The sequence below is a fragment of the Phyllobates terribilis genome, unplaced genomic scaffold, assembly GCF_046119375.1.
Source record: "Phyllobates terribilis strain yellow unplaced genomic scaffold, ASM4611937v1 Scaffold_2__4_contigs__length_985480577, whole genome shotgun sequence".
Taxonomy (NCBI): Eukaryota; Metazoa; Chordata; class Amphibia; order Anura; family Dendrobatidae; genus Phyllobates; species Phyllobates terribilis.
The window spans coordinates 442,517,481-442,532,108 of NW_027362762.1; the positions used below are offsets into that span (position 1 = coordinate 442,517,481).

The 14,628-nt window shown below is 44.9% G+C and overlaps 1 protein-coding gene and 1 long non-coding RNA gene across 3 annotated transcripts in view; one reads left to right on the top strand and one right to left on the bottom strand.

Annotated features, from left to right (window-relative positions):
* RASL10B (RAS like family 10 member B) overlaps positions 1-7,483 on the bottom strand; it is a 172,599-nt gene extending 165,116 nt beyond the window's left edge. For both annotated transcript variants that reach the window (XM_073665454.1, XM_073665455.1), the window contains exon 1: positions 7,355-7,483. The gene's annotated coding sequence lies outside the window, so the exon portion shown is untranslated. The remainder of the gene's footprint in view (positions 1-7,354) is intronic.
* Positions 1-9,149, top strand: part of LOC141214635 (uncharacterized) — an 81,080-nt gene extending 71,931 nt beyond the window's left edge. Inside the window, exon 4 of the long non-coding RNA XR_012283840.1 lies at positions 8,998-9,149. This is a non-coding gene — a long non-coding RNA (uncharacterized lncRNA). The remainder of the gene's footprint in view (positions 1-8,997) is intronic.
* The last annotated feature ends 5,479 nt before the right edge of the window (positions 9,150-14,628 follow it).

Consider the following 14,628-nt stretch of genomic DNA (forward strand, 5'->3'; position numbering starts at 1 on the left):
AGAACCTAGTGATGTAGGAGCAGAAGGGGACGGTTTCTGGAGCATAGTAAGGAGCTCATTGGGTGCAGGTCACCTGAGCTCAGACACAGAGAAGCAGATAAAAGGTGGGAGCCATCTTAGTCAAGAGAGAAGTCGAGTCAGTGGGTTCAGAAGGGAGAGAGAGCGGACAGGGAGCCGAGGCTCAGCCTGAGCTCAGCTCCACGAGGCAGGCCTAGAGAGAAGGCAGGGGCCAGAGAGGAGAAGAGAAGAAGAAGAAGGAAGGAAGGAAGGAAGGAAGGAAGGAAGGAAGGAAGGAAGGAGAGACAGAGGAGTAGAAAGGCTCCAGAAACAAGAAGGCAGAAGGGACCCTAAGAGAGCAGAACAGACAGCAACCGTTGCAACTCGCGTTATATCGGGTGAAGGGTCAGGCTGTGGAAGGGTACCGGATTCCCAAGTTGGTGGAGGTAAATCATCCCTCAGCCAAGAACCGGAGGTCGTGATCATTTATTGGTGCGACCCCCCGCCAAACCTGCTAGGAAGGCGCCATATAGGATAGCGGGAAGTGGAGGCCAACACTTACCCGACACGGTCCGCGGTAGCTGGACAAAAGTTTGGTCACTGGTGGGGCACGAGAGGCCAGAGAAAGGACAGAAGGGGGGTCCTGTGCCATACTCCTGAATTGCCTGGGGGTTGACCAAGCTCCTCACCTGGTGGACGCAGCACGGCTTGGGCAGTCATTGCTGACGTAAGTGACTTGGATAACAACTGTGAGTAAAAACCCTGGACTGCACCATTGGACTCAGTGTGATCTTTGCTGCGCCTGCACCATCACCCCCTGCATCCATCTACACTGCCCTGAGGCTACACTCTTCCCGTGGGGAGTTATCCTATCCCTGTGCTGCACACCAACACCAGCCTTAGCGGTCTGCCTCGCAGCGGCGGTTATCTCTGACCGCAATTCACGGGTGGCGTAGTCGGACATTCAAAACACTGATAAATAGACTGCCACAATTTGGTCTGACCACCCTGAGCCACGGGATCGGGTTGCCACTACTAACAAATAGAAGATATTCCAGCGGATTCTTGATTAAAATGTTTCAAAACATTTTATTCCATATCGTGAAAATCGGCACTCACAATAAATCCAAGTATGACGTAGCTCCTACATGCTTCAGACTAAAAAAAAAAAGTCTTTAACCATGGATAATTAAAGACTTTATTTTAGTCTGAAGTGCGTAGGAAATCAAGAATCGGCAGAAAAATCTTCTACTTGTTATGCAGTCTTTGGCCACAAGGGGCAGGAATGGCATTTCCGTGTTCAGATTCATTGAAAGACTCAAGTAAAGTGAGCTGGACTATCTAAAAGGCACCCCACCAGGTCATGTCTTAAAGGTGGCCCCAGTATCACTACAAGCAACTTTCTAAATAATTTCCTTCAGCACCAAGGTCTCTTTTCTGGCCATGTGTCCCTGTCAAAGCTGACAGCACTGTGTACAGCACTGGTGACATCACACCAGTGAGTGAAAAAAAAAGTCTAGGATGATTGGTCGGGCTTTTTCAACAGTATGAGAGGTAAATTGGGGAATGTGATAAAGGATTTTTTTAACAAGAAAACATATTAATACTAATAGTTGATTTATTGAAACTACATAAGTAACCTGTACCAAATTAGAGATGTCTTCAAGATATGTTCTGGAGAGAGAAAAGAGAGGGGGAAAAAAAAAAAAAAGACCATAAATGAGAAAGAGTATGGAGTCCACATTGACTGCAAGTCTCTATCCACAGGTCTTGAAGCATCTGAATTAGTGATGAGCGAGTATGTTCTGTTAACCCTTTCGCCGAGTATACTCGGGCGAGCACCGAGTATTTACAGCTGCTCGGTGATATGGTTGAATCGCTCCCGTGTGCATGATTTGCGACTGTTTGACAGCTTTATTACATGTGAGGAATGATTGTTTTTTTTTGCATTCCTCACATGTAATAAAGCTGTCAACTAGTCACAAATCATGCACACGGGAGCGATTCAACCATATCACCGAGCAGCTGTAAATACTCAGTGCTCGCCCGAGCATACTCGGCGAAAGGGTTAACAGAACATACTCGCTCATCACTAATCTGAATGACTTGCCTCTGTGGCAGAGGTAGCTTGGATTTACTTCACTTGGAGCACAGATTCAGTACATTTCCCTAAGCCAGTTTCACACTTGCATCAAACATGGAACGCGCTTGCAATACCCTGACCGACCTCCGGGTTTCCAGGCTTGCGCTAACTGATCTGAGATAAGCCAGCTACCTCAGGTCAGGACATCCAGTGGTCGAGCTGCGTATTGCAATGTGAGCGTGGTCTGTGTTTCACAGACCTCTGAAACTGGCCTTCTTTGGATTTACCCTGTGTATGTCCTGGTCAAGACAGCACAGCTGGTAGGAACAACACCCCTCCCCAGACATTAGCACTCAGACATATGCCCTGCCACTCCACTGCATGCATAGTTATGTCCCTACTCCATAGTATGTATATACTTGCAGGCTAATAAAAATAATGTATATAGTGTGTTCTAACATCATACTTACAGAGATATACAGTAGTGTGCAAACAAATGCTATAAAGTAGCAATGTTTTTTAAAAAATAGAAGTGTTCATAATTTAATTTTATCAATTAACAAAATCTAAATCACATCAATATTTGGTGTGATTTATTTTTGCCTTCAAAACAGCATCATCGTATCAATTCTTCTAGGTACACTTGTACACAGTTTTTGAAGAACTTAGGAAGGGAGGTTGTTCCAAACATCTTGGAGAACTAACCACAGATCTATGGATGTAGGCTTGTGAAAATCATTATATCTCTTCATGTAATCCCACACAGACTTGATGATATTGCTTGGAGTAGTTGTCCTGCTGCAAAATATATTTGAAGCCAATCAGACACCTGATGGTATTACATGATGGCTAAGTATCTGTCTGCATTTCTCAGCTTGACAAAACCATAATTCCTGAAGAAAATCCTCAACTCCTTTGGCTGAAATGCAGCCCCAAACTTGCAAAGAACCTGAACCATCTTCATTGTTGGATGCAGACACTCATTACTTTACTGCATTCCAGCCCGTCATTGAAAAAACAATGCTGAAGTTGGTTTCTTATTCGTCCACCAACTTCAGCATTGTTTCTATTACAGCCAAACATTTCAAATTTTGATTCATCAGTCCGGAGAAGTTGCTGCTATTTCTGTGCACCCCAGTTCCTATGCTATTGTGCACAGATGAGTGGCTGGGCCTTTTTTTTAAAGTCACACGTATGGTTTTTTGACTGGAGTTCTCCTATGAAGACCAATTCTCGCCTAACTTCTTCAAACAGTAGATGGGTGTTGTTCGGTCCTACTGGTTGCTGTCAGTTTTGAACTGATGGCACTGCTGGACATTTTCCAATTTTCAAAAGGAAGTAAGCATGATATACTGTATATATGTCTTTCATTTGGTACAATAAGTTTCTTTGCCCAATCACTGCATTTATGGTCGTCAACGTTGTCCATTTCTTGGTGCTTCTTCAAAAAAAGTCTGCTTTGAAATCTTTGCCTGGGAAAGACCTTGCTGATGCAGTATAACTAACTTGTGTCTTGTTGCTGTGCTCAGTCTTCCTATTGTACATGACCTGTGAAACAGTATTTCGCCTTTGTAGCAGAGTTTGACTGTTCCTCACCCAGTTTTAAGCAGCAGAATAACTACCTTTTGACTTGTTGCTGTGCCAAGTCTTGCTATGGTGTAAGACTAGTGAAAAAAAAAAAAACTGTCTTCCACAACCTCACCTGTATAGCAGAGTTTCACTGTTCCTCACCCAGTTTTAACACTCCTACATAAAATTGTTTAAGTTAATGACTGTGTTTCAACTTACTTATGAAAAAAATGACCATTATCACCTGTTTGATAGAACTGGGCTACTCGTACACCTGACTATAATTCTACAAATTCCCTGACTTTGTGCAAGTGTACTTCGAAGAATAGATGCTGTTTTGAAGGCAGAGGGCGGTCACACCAAATATTGATTTGATTTACATTTCTCTTTTGTTCATTCATTGATAAAAAATAAACTAATAACACTTCTATTTTTAAAGAAGCACTCCCATGAATATTTTTTTTTCATTAAATGTCTGCATATGTGCATGGCGTGTACTGTCAGTGTATTAATATACTCACTTAACACAGTTTTCTTTGGGATCCAGCTCAGTTTTGCTCCTCTTCTCAGTGACGTCTCCGCTCTTCAGATTATCCAGCTCATTCTATGTCTATGGGTGAGCTGAAGTGTCTTTTACAATGTAAGCCTATGGAGACTCGTTCTGACGATACATAGGCTTACACTGTAAACGCCACTTGTGGATCATGGAGAGTGCAGCATGACCCAGACAATCTGCAGGGTGGTGACGTCACTGAGAAGCAGAGCAGAATGGCGCTAGATACTGGAGAAGGAGATGGCAGGTGAGAATATTAATAGATTCACAATAGAATCCATACACATACATTATGTACACATTTAATTAAAATAAATATTTATAGATGCTTCTTTAAAGCATCTTGCGTTCCATTTTTTTCCCACACCTGCCCAGGACTTTGCACAGCACTGTATATTGCACTGAAATATATAGTGCACTATGAATTACGCCAAAATACTAACTTTATAGCAAGTACTGTTAAAAAAAACAGCTTTAGGAACAGACTAAGAAAATTAAGCATATTATAGCTAAAAAACAAAACAAATGAGAAGTGAGCAATGACCCTTGCCATGTGGTGCCATAGCCTGGAGTTATGTCACCCGTGTACTGAATGTGCTGCCCAAAAATATTCAAGGTTATTTTAAATGAATATAAATTGAATATTTTGTCTGCTACTAGTCATCTTTACATTGACCTTCAGAGAAACTAGAAAGTAACAATCGTTGCCAGATCAATACATAACAATATTACACATTTATAGTATCCAAGCTAAATAACCCTGTGCAGCAGGAGAACAATGGCCCCCTGGAGACTATGTCAAGGCTCTAGCTTTTAAACACAGAGATTGGAGGGGAATAATTTATTGATCCTGGTTCAGTGTGTTATGATCTATAACACAACTTGTCAGGAAAGACTTATGCTTTGATCATGAATTATGAGAGGTGAAGAAGGATTGTATTACACTACGCAGAACAGGGACCAATACATTTCTATTCTGGCCATGTACATACATTTTGTTTTCCCTGAAAATGAGGCAAGGAAGCAGCTTGCTCTGCATGCAGCCTTTATCTCTGCAGTCTGCAGCTGCATAAACCTTTCGCTACTTTTGCTTTCTGTGTCCTCATTGCCATACTTAATGTCATCTTCATTCTAGAGGACACAATGCTTTCTTACATAAACCTTCATTGTCTTACTAATGGATACTACCTGAGCAATTACTCAGACTTCTTATACCTGGAGAAAGTGGCAGTGAGTCAGCATCTCCCCAGCAGTCAGCATGTGAATCATTGGCTTTGTACACAGAACTTTCATCCAATAAAGACATCGGATGGCGCATGGAATAGAAAATAAGCTAACTACACATCCCAGAATGTATACAAAACATACATCATGGTGACATTAACACAATGAATAAATACATGGGCTCCAGCAACATGAAATCACCAGGTAAATGCTATTTACAGCTGAGAAAAAGCTACATTCTCTAATTATTTGGGATCTTTTAATATACCATTTGAAGCCATCTGATTATACATACACTTGGTATATACAGCAAGTATAAACACTGTATATACAAAGATATAGATGCTAATGGCTGACTGATGAGTATGTGAGCAGTAATATTGATTTATGCTACATAAATTAACTTGTTATGTGATTTAAAGGGAAGCTGTCACTTTGTGCATGAAGTCCGATCTGTGGACAGCATAGAATAGAGAAGAAGGTGACCAGAATGATATATAGGTTTTTTGGAGCAGAGTCAGTATAACTTGTACTTTATACATTGAAATCCCTGGTGTTTTTATGCAAGAGTCCAGTGGGTGGTCCTATTCAGTGATTGTCAGGAAGGACACTAGTAGGAACGCCCACTGGACTCATACGTATACAAACACCAGGGATTGCAATAAATAAAATTACTGAAACTTTTCCCTGAAAACTATCTTAACAATCTAATCAACTCCTCCTCCTCCTCCTCCTCCTCTATATCATTTCTGGCTGCAGATCAAATACCATTTTCACATGACAAGTTCCCTTTAAAATAAAAAAAACACTGTTTTATCATCTTCATTGAATATTCATTATAACTAGAAAACAGCTTCCAGCCATTCCAGCATGTGCATAGCAACCCATGGACCTGCCCAGGCACATGTGATGGATGGCTGACAGCTACACATAGGAGTGTGGCTATTACCATTAATGAATCTGGTAATATATTCACATGGCAGCAGGTTTCTGCACTACTTGCCGCACCAGATGACAGCACTGCAGAGGGGAATGGAGGTAATAAAATGCCACAATAATTATCCACTACATCACAAGACAGTGGAAACATAATGGAGGATCTGTACAACTAGACTTGACTAGGTAAAAGAATATGGGCCACATAGATGCGCAGAGAAATATAGGAAGCTGTGCCAACTATGCTGGGTGCTTGGCACAGCCCAAAGGGCTGCAATCTGGGGGTTTATATTTACCCAGTCTGCAGCTGAGGGCATATTTTTGTGTAAATCATACCCACTAGCAGAACATGAAATAAGGTGTGTGTGCAGCCAGTACCCATGATTATGGCGAGCATGGTGCAGGTGGGCATCACATCCCATCAGGTGAGTCAGTCATCCACAGCTGTCACACAGGTAACACTGAGTGTGGCGCACATGTGGAGACAATCACCTCCTCTATAGAAGGGATTACACATCTAATACTCCTGACATTATAGGGGATGTGTGAGCCAGGCTGGTGGGCTCATCCGCCAGCTGCAGACCCCAAACACAACCTCCGATGTCAGGTCAGACCCCAATGTAAACGGGAGACACAAGGATAACGACACCAAATAGATTCTCTCAAGCGATCACTACGATGATGGGTTTCCTAGCGAACAGCACCGCGGACAGCTTCACACATTCCGCCGGTAATTGCGGGTTAACAGGGCAATGTTTTCCGCCAGAGCCTCCATAGAACGAGACCAGGCTGCACATGTCCTGCTTCAGCGCAGCGCAGGTCCCTCCGGCAGCGCGAGGGTTAACCACACTGCAGCGCCCGCCAGGGAATGAGCGCCGCTACACTTAGCACAGTGGACTGCCGTGCGGTTAAAGGCGACGCTGCTGTCATGAAAATCCGGCTCTGCGGTTCTATCTCCCCCAGGGGCGTGAAGGGGTTAACCCCGCTCTTACCTGGAACCGTCACCTCAGCCCCGCTCCAGTCGCATCTGCTGCCTCTGTGTGTCCTCAGCCATCTAAGCCGAGTCTCCGCCCACCCCTGAGTAAGAGGCTGGCAAAGGGGCGTGGCCTAATCAGCCTTCACTAGGACTCCGCGGGGTCCTACAGAGGCGCTGCTTTCCTGACTAAACTGCCTGCACCTGTGTGATTAATTACCATCAGTGGGGGGTGTCAGCACTCAGAGCGTTGGTAGCTGCCAACTTATTCCAAGGTCACATTGCCTTTACTGCTGTCCATGATAAATGGTCCTGGGCAATATACCTAGAGCAAGGGATGATCCTGGGCCAGAGGGAGACTCGCGGGTGGTGACAGCAATGCCACTTGTTCTCATCATGGCATAGCTGTAGGACTGGGCATGTGGGTAGTTATACATGCAGGATGAGCGGATCCCCACAGGTATAGCCTGAGCTTACCCTAGGGGTATGTTCACACACTGCAGATTTGTAGTAGACATTTCTGTGGCAGAGCTGTTTCTGCAGCATGGACTTGGATTTCTGCAAGTTTTATACAAAGGTATAAGGAGGGTTTTTTCAGACATGACAGTTTCCTAGTCAGACTGACGTGACATATAGAAAGAAGTAGTGCAAGCAATAATTCTGGATGAGAAATGGGTCAGTAACAACACTCTCTCTAAACAATAACGGGTGTCTGTCACCCCAAAAGTGAGATTAAACCGTTTATACATTCATATATGGCACTTAGTCCCTATAAAAATCCACATGTAAGTGAGGGGGCTTGGTGTGGCTAAGTGCTCTGTTTCACCCCCTCAATTACCACCTTCCACCCATCCCCTTATGATGATTGATGCCTGTAAGGAACCTCAGCTCCGCCTGCACACTGACACTGTAGGCGCAGAGAGCACATGCAATGACTTTGTCCTAGGGGACTCTGATGATCTCCTCCTGTCTGCAGCGCCTCTCTCTGCTCACAGGGTGGCACAGCAGCAGATGTCTGATGATGAGAGCGCGCACTGACACTGCGGGAGTCATTTGTAGACACGTTTAAATAGGTTGCCCACTCATTGATGAGAAAAAGTAGTGGACAACCTCTTTAATTTCGGTTTTGGGGGTGACAGACTCCTTTTAACCCCCCTTAACTCTGCTGTTCTGTTCAGTCAAAAATGACCGAATTTGAAATGTGATATTTTTTAAAATCCTCATTATGCGGTTCTGAAACTTGTGGTTAATTGATTTTGCCTCATTTGAGAGGTTCTTACTATGGGTATTTTTTTTGTTGTTTACTTTTTGCTCCACGTTTTTTTTTACACTTGTACTGTTCGGTCAAAAATGACTGATAGCCTTTTATACTAATCTCCAGGCATTTTTTAAGTAAAATAAAGGAGTTATAATCTCATTTTTGACTATATATTGCATTTACTACTATTTTTCAATTTATCTAGGTCCTTTTGGTCCGTGCAGATTTACACATACATATATTTTCAAATTACGATACAGCTGATGGATTCACTTCAAGAATAGTTATATACAAAAATTTTTGCTGTATCTTATTTACCCTGCAGTTCATATAAAAATAGTTCAATTTAGTTGTCAACATTTCACATTGTAAATGAAAAGATTTTCTTATTTTCCTTGTGTTAGCTGGTTCTATTACTGTGCTGGGAAAATCACTGGTTAGCCCATATATCGAAGAAAGAAAAGTAACACCCAGAGATGATGGAGCGGCAGCCATTGTCCACCGGATCCAACAGCATGCTAAAGAAAGTGAACCCACGGCCTCCACCAGCAACGCAACCAGCCTAAAACGGAAACCATGCGCCTTCTGTCCAACATCAAGTAATCACAAAACAAATGTGATAAGTTGTGCAAAGTACTTATGCAAAAGACATGTAAATTATACTTGTGACGAATGCAAATAGTAAATTTGGCACTGTGAACCTTATTTACCATTGTATATAGAAAAAACTGAACTATTTATTTTTTAAATATATTTACATACAGTTTGATGTTATTAGTTATAGTTTACAGTTATATAAAGAATATTTTTCTATGTGCAAATGTGCACTATGCATGAATATTGCAATAAGGCCATGTAACATTTTTTTGATACAAAAAAAATAAAAATTAAGATTTTGATTTCATTTTTCATTTGTTATGAACAACCATGTTTACATACAGTATAATAATGCAATAGGTATTCAAATAAAACACTTAGATTAGCTAAAAATCAAGACTTTAATAGGTCCGGTCAAAATGACCAGAACATTATAAGTGTAAGTAGACCTGAACAGAACAGCAGGGTTAAGGACGGAGCCAATTATGTCCTTAATGACCAAGCCAAATTTTACAATTCTGACCAGTGTCATTTTATGAGGTAATAACTCTGGAACGCTTCAATGGATCCCACTGATTCTGAGATTGTTTATTTGTGACATATTGTACTTCATGATACTGGTAAAATTTCTTCGATATCACTTGCGTTTATTTGTGAAAAAAATTGGAAATTTGACAAAAATTTTGAAAATTTTCCAATTTTCAAACTTTGAATTTTCATGCCCTTAAATTAGAGAGATATGTCACACAAAATAGTTAATAAATAACATTTCCCACATGTCTACTTTACATCAGCACAATTTTGGAACCAACATTTTTTTTGTTAGGAAGTTATAAGGGTTAAAAGTTGACCAGCGATTTCTTATTTTTCCAAAAAAATTTACAAAACCATTTTTTTAGAGAACACATCACATTTGAAGTGACTTTGAGGGGTCTCTATATGACAGAAAATACCCAAAAGTGACACCATTCTAAAAACTGCACCCTTCAAGGTGCTCAAAACCACATTCAATAAGTTTATTAACCCTTCACGCGCATCACAGGAACTGAAGCAACGTGGAAGGAAAAAGTGAACATTTAACTTTTTTTTACACAAATTTTACTTCAGGCCCCAAATTTTTAATTTTCTCAAGGGTAACAAGAGAAAATGGGCCATAAAATTTGTTGTGCAATTTCTCCTGAGTAAACCGATACCCCATATGTGGGGAAAAACTACTGTTTGGGTGCACAGCAGGGTTCGGAAGGGAAGGAGCGCCATTTCACTCTTTGACTATAAAATTTGCTTGAATAATTAATGGATGCCATGTTGCGTTTGGGGAGCCCCTGATGTGCCTAAACAGTGGAATCCCCCCACAATAGACACCATTTTTGGAAACTAGACCCCTCAGGGAACTTATCTAGATGTGTAGTGAGCAGCTTGAACTCCAAGGTGCTTCACAGAAGTTTATAACATTGAACTGTAAAAATAAAATTTTCACATTTTTCCCACAAAAATGTTTTTCAGCCCCCAATTTTGTGTTTTCATAAGGGTAACAGGAGAAATTGCACCATAAAATTTGTTGTGCGATTTCTCCTGAGTAAGACGATACCCCATATGTGGGGGAAAACCACTGTTTGGGCGCACATCAGGATTCGGAAGGGAAGGAGCGCCATTTGACTTTTTGAATGTAAAATTTGCTTGAATAATTAACGGACGCCATGTCTCGTTTGGGTAGCCCCTGATGCGCCTAAACAGTGGAATCCCCCCATAAGTGACCCCATTTTGGAAACTACACCCCTCAAGGATTTTATGAAGGGGTATAGTGAACATTTTGAACCCAGAGGTACGACACAGAACTTGATAACATTAGGTCATCATATTGAATAAGTTGTCACTAGTCTTGAGCTCAAGTGCTCGCTACTTGAGTTTGCATCGGGTGCTCGGGTATGCATCCAGTATCGCGGGTGCTCAAGTGACATGCTCAAGTCCCCGCCCCACATGTTTCACGGTTATTAGACACCCAAAAAAAATACGGGGATTGCTTGTGTACGGTAGGCAATCCCCATGTCTTTTTTTTGGCTGTGTAACAACCGCGAAACATGCGAGACGAGGACTCGAGCATCTCACTCGAGCACCCGCGATACTGGGTGCATACCTGAGCACCCGATGCAAACTCAAGTAGTGAGCACTTGCGCTCAACACTAGTCGCCATATTGTCATCATTTTTTTTTCTTTACTTTTGAAATAATCCCAACCCTAGCACAATCCTAGCCCTAATCCTAACCGTAACCCTAACCCTGGGCTAACCCTAACTCTGGGCTAACCCAACCCTAACCCTGGGCTAACCCTAACCCTGGGCTAACACTAACCCTAACCCTAACCCTGGGCTAACCCTAACCCTAATCCTGGGCTAACTCTAACTCTGGGCTAACCCTAACCCTAACCCTAGGCTAACCCTAACCCTGGGCTCATCCTAATCCTAACAAAAAATATATATTTTTTATTTTATAATTTGAATTTACCTAAGGGGGTACAAAAGGGGGTTTGATTATTTTTTTTTGATCACTGTGATATGGTTTATCAAAGTGTTCAAAATGAACCAATAGGGAAAATTCCCTGTTGTTGTTGGGCAGATGTTGGGCGGGCGCACTGCGGATGCGCCTGCCATTTCTTTTTTACAGGAAGATGCCGTGGAGCCGGGGGACCATCGGGGGAGATCGGAGGATGGCGAAGGTACCGGAGGACTCGGGGGGCACTTAATTTCTTCCTCCTCTGACATGTATATCATGTCAGAGGAGAGAGAAATGATTGAAAACCGCGGGAACACTTTTTTTTTTGTGCTTGCCGTTATTTGGTGACTAATGGTGATCACGTGACTGGGACCGGAAAAACCGGCCCTGATCATATTCTCCAGGGTCTCAGCTACCCCCAGTAGCTGAGATCCCAGAGAGTTTCCAACACTGGGGGGCGCTACAGCCTTATTCCTCAGCGTCGCATTTTCACACCGCTGAGGAATAAGTACCCTTAACTACCACCATGAAAATACGTTACTGCAGGCGTTAAGGGATTAAGGAATGGATATCTAAGTTCAACTACATCAACAAAACAACAGGTGGGAAAGTATAAATATAACGGTGTGTCACACGTGTTCCAAAGTGCTTGTAAGGAGCACATGTGTCCAGCAGGAGGCAGCGATCTCAGACTGATAACTGCTCAGCCCTGTGTTATACCCCTATAAGAACCCACAGACAGAAATGACTGTGACCTATGGCCACAATAGCTGTGATCTTTTTCCCTAGCTTGTTTCTTCAAATTATATTTTCCTTTTGTGCATTTCATTTCTTTTTGATCTTGCAGAGTAGATAGCTTGATGTGCCAGAGTGCAGTTTTCCAGCTGTATCTGTAGCGCCCAGAGGGTTCGGTTGCTACAGAGGTATTGCATCTCACCCAGAGGTGTGATATCTCACTTCCAGGTAAGGATGGAGTGTGGCTCAGGACCCTAACACCCACATGCACTACACCACATTTCCGGGGGGCAGGGCGACAATGCTCCCAAGAGTGAGCACAACTGTCCCTGTCCCTGGCTGGAGTGGGTGGAGGGAACACCTAGAAAGGGGGAACCCGATAGTGTGTGGGTGGGGAGAGTAGATCCTGGGTGCACTGATTAGAGAGGTATAAAAGGTGGGCACCATCTTAGAGACAGGGGAGCGTTCAGTCAGAGAGAGCAGAGAGAGAAGGAGGCTGGGAGCAGAGGCTCTGCATGGGCTCTGCTCTGCAGGCAGGCTAAGTCTTAGGGCCTGGGCTTGGAGGAGAAGAAAGGAGAGGAGAGGAACGGAGGAGGCTCCAGGAGTGGAGTGAAGGGACCCCAGGGGTGCGGACCGGCCAGCCGCCACCGCATGCCCACCGCTACCAGAGTAGGGGGGTCAGGCCAAGAAAAGGAACCGGATCCCTCATCTAGTGGAGGAGAGCAACTACCCTCAGCTAGTAACCGGAGGCCGTGGCATTGTACGTGCATGGCCCCTCACTACACCCGTTAGGAAGGCACCACATAGGACCCAGGAAAACGGAACATACGTTTGCCCGCCAAGGCCCGAGGCAGCTGGACAGAAACGTGGTCAATTGTGGGGTACGACAGGCGAGAGAAAGGACACACGAAGGGGGTCCTGAAAAGCGTTCCAAAGGTACCTGGGAGTTGGCCGAGCCCCTCACCTGGTGAGCACAGCACGACGTGGGCAGCCATTACCTGCAGAAGTGGCTTGGAGTGTAAAACTGTGAGTAAAGACCCTGGACTGCATCACTGGACTCTGAGTCATTACTGCTGCTCCCGCGCACCATCACCCTCACCATCTGCACTCACTGCCCTGAAGCTATACTCCTCCCGTGGGGAGTTATACTACCCCTGCTGCGCACACAACATCAGCCTCAGCGGTCTGCCCGCAGCGGCGGTTCTCAGTGACCGCAATCCACGGATGGCGTAGTCGGACATTTAAACCTTACAAAACCCAAATAAACAGATCCGCCACTGGTTTGACCGCCCTGAGCCACGGGACCGGGTCGCCGCCACAGAGACTGCAAACCCCAGCGTTACACAGAGATCCGGCTCCGGGTATCCCCCACACACACAAGGCCCAGGGGGCGCGTCAACTTTGGCGTAGTCGGCAGGATCGAAACCAGCCCATTATCATCGGGTATTGTGTGCCTAGAGACTGTTTCACTGTATTGAATGTGGCGCCCGCCCCAGAAGAACGGACGCCATGATGTGCACGCCAAAAGACAACAAGAAGCCACCTCCCATCGTGGGCTAGGTCCCAGAATGGCGCCAAAGACGGAGCCCACCCCCAACAGCCATGAGTGCGGCTGTAGAGATGTCCATCAACGTGTGGGGGCTGCCCCTGAGAGTGATTGTCAGCAGATTGCCCCGGGACCACCCCCAACAGGGGCGGAAGGAAAAGAAAACCGAGGGGCAGGGTGTGGTTTGGATCAGTCTTGGCAGACCACACCCGGAGATGGCGGGGAGCGCCAGTCCCAGTGCCCTAACAAGTGGCCTTCTGCAGGCCGAAGCGGCTCCGTGCAGCCTCACGGAGCTGATGGCCCAGCTCCCCGGAGAGGACCCTGAATTCCTCCGGGCTGGGCACGAGGATTTGGACCGGAAGATGGTCCAGGCGCAGCGGGAGGCCGTCGCGGGGTGGAAAGAAGAGATGGGCCGGCGGGTCGCGGCCCGGCAGCAAGTGGCGCTTCAACCACCCGACAGCGTGCCTGCCCCTGAGGACGGAGGAGGACCACCGGAGGCTGAGAGCAGCGCTGCGAAGGGAGCAGGTAAGGGGGATGCCCCTGATACCAGCCAGGACGCCACTAACCTGCCCCTGGACCTCGTCGCAGAGCCGATCGCCCCGTAAGTCGATGCACCTCCTCCTCCGCTTCCGCCGCCTGCACCTAGGCCCAAAGCCCCAAGCGCAGCC